The 13109-nt window shown below is 41.9% G+C and overlaps 1 long non-coding RNA gene across 1 annotated transcript; it reads left to right on the top strand.

The window, feature by feature from the left end:
• The first annotated feature begins 1938 nt into the window (after positions 1-1938).
• Positions 1939-3068, top strand: LOC308169281. The gene is made up of 3 exons (XR_013937757.1): positions 1939-2009; positions 2522-2632; positions 2933-3068. It is a non-coding gene; the product is annotated as an uncharacterized lncRNA (long non-coding RNA).
• The last annotated feature ends 10041 nt before the right edge of the window (positions 3069-13109 follow it).

Below are 13109 nucleotides of genomic sequence, written 5' to 3'. Positions count from 1 at the left end.
CCGACCCTGTGGAACACGCTCCCTTCCGCCATCAAGTCTGCCCCCACTCTGGACTCCTTTAGAGCCAAGTTAAAAACCCACCTCTTCGTCAATGATGTTCCCTAAGTCTACTCCCTATTTGTTGTAAATTGTATCCCTTGAGATGTTCGTTTAAGTAGTCTGTGTCTGTTTGCTTTCTGTGTTCCTTGTCCTTGTCCTTGTCTTTATCTGTTCCTTTACCCGGGCTGCGCCCCGGGCCGATGTAAAAGTTGAATGGGGGGTGCATTATAAATAAAATTAACATTAACATTAACATTAACATTAACATCATCAGTGCATTGTAGAAAAGCCATGAATGTTTCAAGTGTATTGTTACGTTAGTGATTGCATTACACAACGTAACACTCTTGTAAGAGAATAACATTCTTAGGCTTCGGTTCCTGACATTGCAGCACAAGACATAAGGCAATAGGCATAATACAAGATAAAGGTGACAATATTACAGGATAGACAAGATACACTGGTGGTGCAACTAGTAATAATAGATAGTTCAGTAATAAAGTGTCTGTGCGCTTAAAATGTTCGTAGTCCGTATACATGGGGTGTGCTTGGGGATGATAGGCAATTGTCTACAGTGGGCTTGTTCGTGTTCTTTAATGTATGGACATTGCAATCATTGGATTTATCGGGACGTTACCCACTGAGTACTCGGGAACAGTGAATCAGGAACGGTGCTCAACTTGTCCAGCCTCGCGCTATGTGCAATGAATATTAATATAAAAAAATATTAATATTAATATAAAAAGTAGGCTACATTGTGATGGGTACAGGACCAGGGAGAATACGATATGTGCAGTGTGCACGTATATTCTTTGTGTGCACTCACATTTATGTGAGGTATTTCGATTTATGTTGGTGGAAATGGTATCCATTTCAAAGCGTTTCTCCTGTTTCATCCTTCTGCCAGCGGAGTCGCAGTTGACATTTCTCCAGTTTCTATGCGTACGCATGGACCACAGTGTGCATAGCCTAGAGGTGCGCACCGTTTTTATAAATCGCAAAATTGCAGAAAGATTTGCTTACGCCCCTTTTGGGGGTACATATGGGGGTACATATGGGGGTCTTCGGGTGCAGGTGGTGCGACACCACCGGCTCGACTGGTGGGATGTGGCGGAGGCTGAGGGAGTCCATCCCTTCACAATCCAGTTGAGAGCCCCCAATTACGGGGTGTTTCTTGCTGAATGGCCGTTCTTTCTATGTAACTGCTATCTCGTTGAGTAGGTCCGGGAAGAATGGCATAATTTGTTCCGTCTGCAGACTTTTGCCATCAAAGCGACTAACAGACTTAACAGTTTTGGTTTGGGCGACGGGCCATGGGATATTCAGCCTTTTACCCCCCTGCATGTCACAGTCCATGGGAGACAGGGCGGAGGTATGGTTGCCTCTGCCAGGCGTGAGGGGATTTTCAGCTCCGCGCCTACTGATTGAGTCGTCCTCATCATCGGTGGACAATTTAATAATAATAATGTAATAATTTAACAAAAATTAGGGACATAGAGAGCAGCGGTAAAGCTGTCAACTCCCTCGTCATCCAGTACCAGGAAACCAATGTCAGGGCTTTGTGGCACTAAGTCCGCCCAGCTCGGTGCCGGTGTAAGTACCGGAATTTCCGGCCTGCGAGGTTTTTCCGACCCTACCAGATCCGGTCATAGGTTCAGCCCTTTCCGGCCATAGGTAGCGCTATGATTCGCTGACGACGATGATTTCCGATCACATGATGACCGCCATTTTTACCCATCAGTAATTTAGGCTGTTTATAGATCTAATCTCTGTAGCGACCTTAAGATACATGGATGTTGCGCACGCACCCGCGCGCGACTGAGAGAGTTTAGGTGAAAACAAGATGGAGTTTGAGTTTCATACAGCACTGAAGTTTTACATGATGCATGGTATGTATTTTCCTGGCATACCCAAGGCTGGACACCTTAAATCAAGGATTCTAAAGGCGTCCAAGAATTACTTGATGAAAGGTAAGTCAGTGTGAATAACTATGTTATATCCACTCTTGAAGCCACTGCTTGAAATGTCGAAAATGGCGAAAATGCATAGGCCTGTATCAAAATTGAGTGTCTCATTAAGCATCTGCTAACTATTGTGTGCATAAAACCTGTGGCTTTATATTTGCACTTCTAAATGAATGCTGTATTTTCCTGCTGCATCAGGTGAGGAGTTGTACTATAAGGACAAATACAAGGACAAACATCGCTTGTTGGTGTGCAACAAGGATGGAGTTCGTGATGTCCTGATAGTAACTTTCTTATCTGACTTGAGTTCTTGTCCATCATCTTTCCCAATTATGACAAGATTATCATTGTTGGAGACCTCAAAACCTACTTATTCAATCTCGCCTTTTAAATGTCTGTCTTTATTGTTGTTTCATCTGTTCTATTGTTGTTTTATCTTATTTGCTCTCTGTGAAGCACATTGTGTCACATTTTTGTGAGAAATGGGCTATACAAATGAAGTTTGATTTGATCTGAAGGAGTGCCACGACAACCATGGGACTGGGGGTCATCCAGGGAGACGCCGAACGCTGGAGAAGGTGACTGCGTCCTACCTCTGGTCCACCTTGCGGGAGGATGTCATAAAATGGGTGAGTTTTTGATGTTATTAGTGCATGATGTGTGTGAACATTGTAATTTATACACTGCCCATTAGCAATGATCTTTTACTCAAAGATCTCCAACTCTTGTGTAATTCTCATACTGACCACAATCTGATTCTGCACTGGAACACCCAGACCATCATACAGGCCGCAGCCCCTCAACCACAGCGGTTCTGCACCTAAGGCACTAAGCCCAGCAGCTGACCACCACCACCAACATGACGCCTCAACCACATCAAGAATTCTCTGACTCTAGATAATTTCCTCTGAAATGTCACTGTTTTAAAGGTTGATGAGTGCCCCCGCTGTCAACATCATGAGAAAATAAAGACAGTTGCACCTGTACTCCATCCCATCCAAGTGAAAGAGGCATGGAGTGTCCTGGGGATTGATCTCATTGGTCCACTTCCCACCACTGCAAAGGGCAAAAGGTAGCTACTGAATGTTGGGCAGAAGTATGTGTAACCCCTTTTGGTTAAAGCTAGTGAGATAAGCTGACATCATGTATTGGATAAGTCAATAAAAGTTATGAAGCAAGTTTTTGGTGGACCCCATGAGGAATAGCTGCTGCAATGCTGTAGCTAATGGAGAACAATCTGCATTTTTCATTGCAGATACGTTCTGACTGCAACCGACCTCTTCAACAAGTGGGTTGTGGCAAAACCCCTCACCACCAAAACAGCCAATGAGGTGTCCAGGAAGATAATCAACATTCTTCTTGACTTTGGACTGGTAGAGAGGATCATTACCGACCAAGGACGGGAATTTGTGAATGAGGTACAGTTATCTATATAAGACACAGTGTATGTGATGTGTGACATTTGATAATTGTAATTTAATCAAATTTAATTGCATACACTAATGCATCTGCAGGTCAACCGTGGTGTTTTTGAGGCTCTGGGTGTCAAACACTGCATCACGTCACCCTACCACCCCCAGGCCAATGGACAGGACGAGCGCACAAACCGCAACGTGAAGACTGCGCTTGCCAAGTACTGTGGGGAGGGACAGAACGACACATGCTATATTTCGGTTAACCTACACAATGTTTTTACTTGATTCCAGCTAATTTGTGAATGAATACGTTTTTGTTTGTGTATGGTTAATCCATTTTTATGTAAATATGGTTTCATGCTGTATTGATTTACAATAAATTCATTGCATTTCATTAAATCGTGTTGCTTTACTACAAAAAACACATCTGATTGAGGAAGACTACAAAACATTGAGAAAGGATTTGGTAAACCAAGTATTTCTTGCGTCATATGGTAAGAAGAGGGGTGTCCATAGTAATTAATACATCTCTACCATTCTCTGAAGAGAAAGTGATAAAAGATAATAGGAGAAGATATGTAATGGTTGACCCTATTACATTAACCATAGCTAAAGGTAATGAATCTTTTTTTCATTTCATACCCTAACTCTAACCCACTCTACCCATAACTAACTCTAACTCTACCCATACTCTAACGAATTAAAATGATTAACAAGCATAATGGCACAGATAATGCAGAGATGTGTATATATACAAAGGGTTGAAATATATGTTATTATTATTATTATTACTTTATTATCACATAACAGCTATTTGAAGCAAACTATGGAAAATGTATAACTGAGTAGTGAAATACTCAGAAATAGTGAAATACATTCTTAGAAATGTCTACCGTGTCATAGTAATTAATACATCTCTACCATTCTCTGAAGAGAAAGTGATAAAAGATAATAGGAGAAGATATGTAATGGTTGACCCTATTACATTAACCATAGCTAAAGGTAATTAATCTTTTTTTTCATTTCATACCTATTAGTTTACTCTAACGAATTAAAATGATTAACAAGCATAATGGCACAGAGAATGCAGAGATGTGTATATATATATACAAAGCTGTATAGAGCTGTACAGAGCTGTACAACACACGCTGTCTCAGGAAGGCCTCCAAGATCTCCAGGGACCCGACCCACCCTGGGCACGAACACTTTATCAGGCTGCCCTCGAATAGGAGGTACAGGACCCCGGCCGCTAAGACAAACAGACTGAAGAACTGCTTCTACCACAGTTCTGGGCCCAGGACAGTCCGGACGGATTGTATGGCAGCTAGTGCTGAGGCACAAACATGTACATTTCAAGCCTGCAAACTGTGACACTTTAAAATAACGTGAAAAAATACTTTTGTGCAATATGACAACCCTAGTTGACTATCTGTGCAGTATAGTACAGTGGATTGTGTACATAGCCTTTATTTATGTAAACCAGCTCCTTACCTTCTTGTGATTTTATGCTTTTTCTAATTATTATTTTTTTTCCCCTTTCCTAACACCAGGGGAGCTGTCATGCCAAAACCTGCCGCTTGCCAAAAGCTGCCGGGGGTGCGGCGCACGCGTCACGACCAGCTGGCGACTGTGACTCGTCAGTCTAGTGTTTTTGAAACCTCCGTTTTGACAGCCCATTAGCGAAAAGCTTTAATTTGCCTCTACAAGTGTTAATATGTCATTTTATGAAGTTTTAATGTTTTCAGGCGAGAAAGTAACCATATATATTCACAAAATGTATCCGGTTTATCAAAATAACCCGTTTATATATGAAAACACATATAATGCTATCGCGTCTCCACAGGCTAAAGTACAACTACACTCATATCCTCAACTTATGTCCTAATCACACTACTGTCATACAAGTCGTACCTTCTCCTTGACATGGACATACACACCTGCTACCTTCTTTGAAAGAAATCGCGATTTATTCAGTGAAAACTAGTACACCATTCAACATAGCATAACAATAGCATAGCATTCGCGGACAGTCAGGCAATGCACCTAGCACAACAATAGCATAGCATTCGCGGACACAGTAACATAGACAGATAGACAGCTAGACAGATAGACCGCTAGACAGATAGACAGCTAGACAGCTAGACAACTAGACAACTAGACAGCTAGACAACTAGACAGCTAGACAGCTAAACAGCTAAACACCAAGACAGCTAGACAGCTAAACAGCTAAACAGCTAAACAGCTAAACAACTAGACAACTAGACAGCTAGACAGCTAGACAGCTAAACAGCTAAACACCAAGAGCTAGCTGTCTAGTTGTCTAGCTGTCTAGCTGTCTAGCTGTTTAGCTGTCTAGCTGTCTAGCTGTTTAGCTGTCTAGTTGTCTAGCTGTCTAGCTGTCTAGCTGTCTAGCTGTCTAGTTCTTTTCTTGGATACAATGTTTACTGTAGTAAAAAAGAAATGCATGTATGAGGACAAGAGCTCACCAAGTATAATTCTCCTCCTTCAATCCAATGCTTCCATCCTTTGTTCTTCTTCTCTCCCCTCTGGACACAGACCAGCTTGTCATTGTCCCACTTAACAGTTGACTGTGTAACATACGTATACTGGTTCTATTATTGTTGAATTTGTGAATGATATGTTACTCCCTAACTATTATTATATACCTGATTGTAACCTGTACAGTTCTTTTGCAAACGTTATCCCCCTGAAGTGTTGTGTATTTATATATAAAGTTTATTCTGTTTTCTGAATCAGTGTGGACTCGTGGTGTGTTTGTTCATCGTCTGACATTGGCACGTTTTATTACGATATCAACTACTATACTAGTCCAAAAGTTACATATGACTGTACTTATCATAACTGTACATGTCCTACTCTAATGAATCTTGAACGAAACGCGCATTTTTTTTATTAAGTTGAATTGCTGAGTTGCGTTTGCAACTTTATGAGAAATGATCTGCTGATCAGACCTCCGTTTCTTTCTTTTGAAACCGGGAGCACTTAACCAATAGAGAACGGAATAACTGGGCTTAGAAGAGATGTTGTTACCTATGGCAGTGTATAGAGCCTCTCTATGTGTTACCTATGGCAGTGTATAGAGCCTCTCTATGTGTTACCTATGGCAGTGTATAGAGCCTCTCTATGTGTTACCTATGTCAGTGTATAGAGCCTCTCTATGTGTTACCTATGGCAGTGTATAGAGCCTCTCTATGTGTTACCTATGTCAGTGTATAGAGCCTCTCTATGTGTTACCTATGTCCAGGGACGCGGGAAGGGGGGTGCTGAGGGTGCTGCAGCACCCCCTAGCGGCAGGCAGAAGGAGCTCCTCCTGCCTGAATTTAAAAAAATAAAAATATTATTCAAACAATAATTTAAAACAATATAATAACTATTGTTGCTTTTGGGAATAAAAATAAATGTGTTTTTTGTAATAAATGTAAACATTTGTTTGTTAGTTTTAATGTTAGTGATCACATGGTCATATCTTGCTAGGGAATCTCTGAGTTCTTTAGCAAAAATGCTAAATCAGCCAGAACAATTGAAGTGGAGTTGGAAGAAGATGCTGAGCTTAACAACACTCCCATTAATGCTCTACTGTCGGACGTTGTTGAGAAAGAGCAACAGACGGCCAGAAACGATTCTTCGGCAGCGAAGGGCTTCCGTTAAGAGGCAATAACAATCGACATGGAGTGCTGTCTGTAATAATGGTCAACATCATGTTTGTGGACATTGTGGGACACTGTGAGCTGAGTGGAAATTACTGTAAATTCCAACACATTGTTGGTAAAATATTTAACGTTACGTCTTTGTAGTGTGTGGGTGCGTGCGTGCTTAACTATTATTGCCCGTGCATTGGGGCCCGTCGTTATGCCACTGTGTGCGTGTGAGCGAACGAGCAATCAGCGAGAGGTAGGGAGGGAGGGAGGGAGAGAAATCGTTATAATTTTTTCCCTGGCAATTTTTTCCCCTGTAGCGTATATAGACAGCACCTCAGCACCCCCAGTCAAAATACCTTCCCGCGTGCCTGCCTATGTCAGTGTATAGAGCCTCTCTATGTGTTACCTATGTCAGTGTATAGAGCCTCTCTATGTGTTACCTATGTCCAGTGTACTAGAACCACTCTAACAGGAGTGTTTGTCCGTGAATAACACCGGCTATGCCCGGGGTAGAAACACAAGACTATAGCTGGATAAGGTCTACAGGTCTACACGGTCATTTTAAGCCGTCGACCAGCCCTCTACGACCACGGGAAGTCATGTTAAAAGTGAAGATACTTCTGTTAAACTAAGCTAAGCTAAACATCGCTAATCGCTAACTCCCTCCTGGGCCTTAAAGTGACTAGTAATAACGTTGTGAAAAAAACCGTCAGATCAGATAGATATAAGGGTTATTTTGATAAACCGGATACATTTTGTGAATATATATGGTTACTTTCTCGCCTGAAAACATATTAAAACTTCATAAAATGACATATTAACACTTGTAGAGGCAAATTAAAGCTTTTCGCTAATGGGCTGTCAAAACGGAGGTTTCAAAAACACTAGACTGACACGTCACAGTCGCCAGCTGGTCGTGACGCGTGCGCGTGCCAGCTGGTCGTGACGCGTTAGGCCGCACCCCCGGCAGCTTTTGGCAAGCGGCAGGTTTTGGCATGATAGAGCCACCCCTCCTAAATTTCGTTGTTTGGTACCTGTACTGTAGCAATGACAAATAAAGTCCATCCAACCATCATCCATCCACCCAAAGGGTTGAAATATATGTTATTATTATTATTATTATTATTATTACTTTATTATCACATAACAACTATTTGAAGCAAACTATGGAAAATGTATAACTGAGTAGTGAAATACTCAGAAATAGTGAAATACATTCTTAGAAATGTCTACTGTGTCATGATTACAAAGATACCACTTGAACACACACACTGTGACACATTGGTCACACGCGCGGGCACACACGCGCGCACGCGCGATGCGCGCGAAACACACACACAACACATAGTTTCAGATCTACGAACGGGTCTTCGTTGTCATCGCGAATCATAGCGAATCATAGCGCTACCTATGGCCGGAAAGGGCTGAACCTATGACCGGATCTGGTAGGGTCGGAAAAACCTCGCAGGCCGGAAATTCCGGTACTTACACCTGTACACCTGGAGACATGTCCGCGTTAGACTGTGAGGGCACCGTTTCGGCAGCGTTTCTCAGAAGCGGATCTTCTCCCGACAGGCTAGCCATGCGGCTTAGTCATCGGCGGAGAGGTTTATTGGGGAACGCTGCACGGTGGATAATCGGTAGAGATAACAGCGGCCTGGGCGTGGATTAATCCCAGACACGCTGCGCACTTAAGAGTGAGTGTCCCAGCTAGCCATTGACTTGCCCAGTTGTGCTAGGTCCGCTAGCCTCAACGTTAGCCATTGCTGGCTAGGGGGTTGTAGGCTAGCTGCTAGCAGGCCTTGCTAATTCACTAGTTAGCTTGTCAGGTATCAAGGGAAAAAGACGGGCCAGGGGAGGGATATTACTATCTACCCGCAAGCAGTGCGTTATAGAGGAAAAGTGATTTCTACTTTCTCTGCTACCCATAACAGTTCGGAGTATTTCTACTCTTAGAACAGGGAGTATTGCTACTCGTTTCGTTCAAAACAAGGAGTATTAACTTGTGTCGTTCCGAGCAAGGTGAGTATTGCTACTTGTATCATAACAAAGAGTATTGCTACCCCGAGTTAGAGTATTTCTACCCTTCGCCACAACTACTTCTACTCCTGCAAACGTCAATTTATGCAGTTTAGCAGCAAAGTGTCCGTCTGCACGAGTTGGTCGCTTGTATCTATGGACAGTTAAGCTTTAGCCACCCGCACAGTTGTCATCAGCTCCAGTGAGAAGCGAGAAGAGGTTTTTGAATGACGAGAGACGGAGTGTCTAAGCCTTATGTAGGCGGAGGATCCGCGTCCCTCCTGACACAAGCGTCGCCTGGGCCAGCCAATGGGCTGGCGCAGTGTAATTCAGCTTCTGATGAGGTCACGCAGGGGGCGTTCCCATAGTGAGACCCAAAACGAATACTATGAAAGAGAACCTCTAAATGGTACAAAGATGAACATGACACATTTCATCACATTTTAAAGTAAGATTCATTTATTTATTTTTTACTTTTTACAGTTTCAATATAATAAAACAAGGAAAAAGGCCTTGTGCAAAAGTTTGGGAACCCTGTCAGCTAGTACTCCTCCTCGGGCAACTATAAGAGCTTGCAAATGCTTAATCTAGCCAGCTAAGTCACATCACAATCACATCACAATCGATCATACAGTAGGGAAAATAAGTATTTCACCCCCTGCTGATTTTGTGAGTTTACCCCCTTACAAAAAAATAACTTAATCAAAGGAAAAATAAACGATATTATGCTCTACAAGTTACCAGGACTAACAATGACCCCAAAAAGCTCTGGGGTACGCTAAATGATATAATGGGAAGAAACACCTCTCCACAGTACCTTTATAACTAAACCCAAAGAAATTGCAGATCATTTGAACAATTTCTTCAGAAGTAAGGTAAATAAATTACGGAAAGAATCATCACAGAGGGCTGACAGTTCATCTATTGTCAACATCCATGACGAAATGAAGGACAAACATTGCCAATTTGAGTTTAGCGAAATAACAGTGGAAACAGTGGTTCGATTGGTGAAAGGTGCATGTGGTGACAAACAACCTGGGATGGATGGGATAGATGGTAAATTGATCGGACTGGCTGTGGATTATGTTGCTCAGCCAATTTGCCATATACTAAACACCAGCCTGAAACAAGCAATCTTTCCTCAGGCCTGGAAAGAAGCTAAAATAATTCCCCTGCCTAAAGATAAGAAAGCATCAAATAAATAAAAAACAGTGGCCCAAATAGTCATCCAATAAGTCTGTTACCAGCACTGAGTAAGATTCTTGAGAAGACAGTATTTGATCAAATACAAGAATACATGTCAGTAAATAATCTGTTAACAAAGTATCAGCATGTCTACAGAAAGGGACATTCCACATGCACAGCACTGACGCAAATGTCAGATGACTGGTATAGAGAGTTAGACAACAAAATGATCTGGGGAGTAGTTATTTTAGATTTTACAGCAGCGTTCCATGTTATTGAACATAAACTTCTAGAAAAACTGGTTTGTTCTGGTTTTAAACCATCTGCAGCTACCTGGATGGAAGGTTATTTAAGGGATCACAGAGTCTTTTTCAATGGAAGCTACTCAAACAGTGTGCTGGTGGAAAGCTGCTTAGGCCCACTTATGTACTCTGTTTTTACTAATGATCTACCTCAAGTACTAAGACACGCAAACTTAAGTATGTACGCGGACGACACTACAGTATATGCATCAGCAAAAACAGCAGAGGAATTGACAGTCATACTAAACAGGGAGCTAAGCTCCATTGGAAAGTGGGTCCATGAAAACAAGATGAGATCAATCTCTCAGAGCAGAGCCAGAGCTTAGACTGTGTATTGAAGGAACATCTATTCAGCAAGTAAAAGAAACCAAGTTATTGGGAATCATCCTTGATGACAAACTGTCCTGGTCAAAGCACATTGACACTATTGTCAATAAAATGGGCAAAGCACTAGCCGTAGTCAGACGATGCAGAAACTATCTTGCACCTGATCTAAGGAAACTGGTTGTTACTTCTCTGGTTCTGTCACAGCTGGATTACTGCCAGATAGTTTGGGCTAATACTACAAAGAAAGACCTGAGCAAACTACAGTTAGTACACAACAAAGCTGCACGCGTTGCTCTACAGTGTCCATATAGAACTAGCATACATAGTATGCATGCTAGTCTCCAATGGCTAAAAGTTGAAGACAGGTTGGCTGCTGCACTTCTTTTGTCAACATGGAGCCTTTTACAGTCTAAAACTCCAGCAGATCAGTATCACAAATTAATAACTTGGCTTCACATACCTATGTCACTAGACGAGTAACAGAAGGAAGGTTTTCACTCCCTAAAGCTAATACCAATCTTCTTAGACGCACAGTGGGATACAGAGCCATGAAGTCATGGAACCTACTACCAACAGAAATTATAAACCTGACAAGTAAACGTATGTTCAAAAAGCAGAAACACCTGGGTACAGCAAACCTGTGACACTAGATCAGGGGTGTCCAAACTACGGCCCGCGGGCCAACTGCGGCCCATGGCCCGTTTTTAATTGGCCCAAAACAAATTCAAAAAATATAATTATTCTGTCATTTCTAACTGCAATTGCGTCATTGCGCCGACGTGGTGGCGGGGGCGCTGTTTCGCAAATAAGTTAGCTTTCGTTTCGCTAGCGAAATAGCTGATAGTTGATGTTGACTGCTCAAGGAGAATACATATTTGAAAGTACAGAATGCCTGAGAGCCTTATATTGCATTATATTACATTATATTTTGAATGGTCATCTGGTGCCTGAATATTGTGTTTTCCTTTACATAAATAATGACATTTCCACCATAAATTGATGCAGAAAGGGCACAAATTGGAGCATATCAATTCACCAGAATGCAAGAAATTAAGTGTTTGATGTTTAAGGACCCCCAGACAGTCCTGCTTCATGGGTCCCCCCCGATGTCAAACACCACTGGTACCACCTCTGCCTCATTTTGAGCCAGGAAAAACCCTGTACACTCATCATCCACCAAGAAGCCCTCTGTGCCAAGGCAGTCCAGCTTAATGATGTGATGAACACAGTTGTGAAAACTATCAACATAATTAGAGCACGAGGGCTCTACCACAGAGAATATTTCAAGTGTTCCTATCTGATGTTGATGCTGAATATGGGGACGAGCTCTATCACTCTGACTAAGAAGCAATCTGAGGCTGCTGTTTTGAGAATGAGCCGTCTTTATATAAAAAAAAGAAAAAAACATTTAATGGAAAGTTATGATATGGGCTGTTTTTCTTTAAGCATATTCAGGTATCAAGCATACTTTACCTACATTTTATTAACTTTAATACATTAGAGGTGAGGCGATACCTCACCTCTAGTGAGTGGCCCAGCCTTGAGTATATTTTTCTGTATGTGGCCCTCTGTGAAAAAAGTTTGGACACCCCTGCACTAGATGGTGACGCACCGTAGATGGAAATGTGTAGTCCTCTCTAACATGGTTGTAATTTGTTCTATTTTTATGTAACTAGAGATTTAAGTGTTTTATATTATGCCAAATGTAAAATTGTATAATGTATGATATATTTTAATGTTTGATATTCGTAATTTAAAGAATGCTTTTGTTGGGTTCTGGTTAGGGTTAAATGCTATATTCTGGTCAGCCCGGTTGTAAATCAGGCCATGCTAACCCATCGCTTAGTTCAAACAGACCGTAGTAGACTTTAAACAACAAAGAGACACGGAGTTCATCATGATCGTTATTTTCTTGCAAGGAGAATGAATGCGAAGTCTCCCCTTAGAGACTCCGAATTCAGACTCCCTTTTCTTGCAAGGAGCAGGTCATTTTATTCTTAACAGAAAGACACGCGTACAGGCGGGGCCACCTTCGTGAGGAAGCCCACATGCTGAGAACACACATGGAATGTAAGCAGTTTCATGGAAATGTTTACTTAACATATATATTCCCATGGACTGCTCTGCCCAACACAAACATTCTCAGCTCAATGTACAGCGTTTAGCAAAATCTGATTTACGACAGGGCCCCTTCTGACA

The sequence above is a fragment of the Nansenia antarctica genome (genome assembly GCF_963989245.1).
Source record: "Nansenia antarctica genome assembly, chromosome: 13".
Taxonomy (NCBI): domain Eukaryota; kingdom Metazoa; phylum Chordata; class Actinopteri; order Argentiniformes; family Microstomatidae; genus Nansenia; species Nansenia antarctica.
Note: the sequence above shows the minus strand (reverse complement) of the source record. Positions and strands in the feature narration are given on the sequence as shown.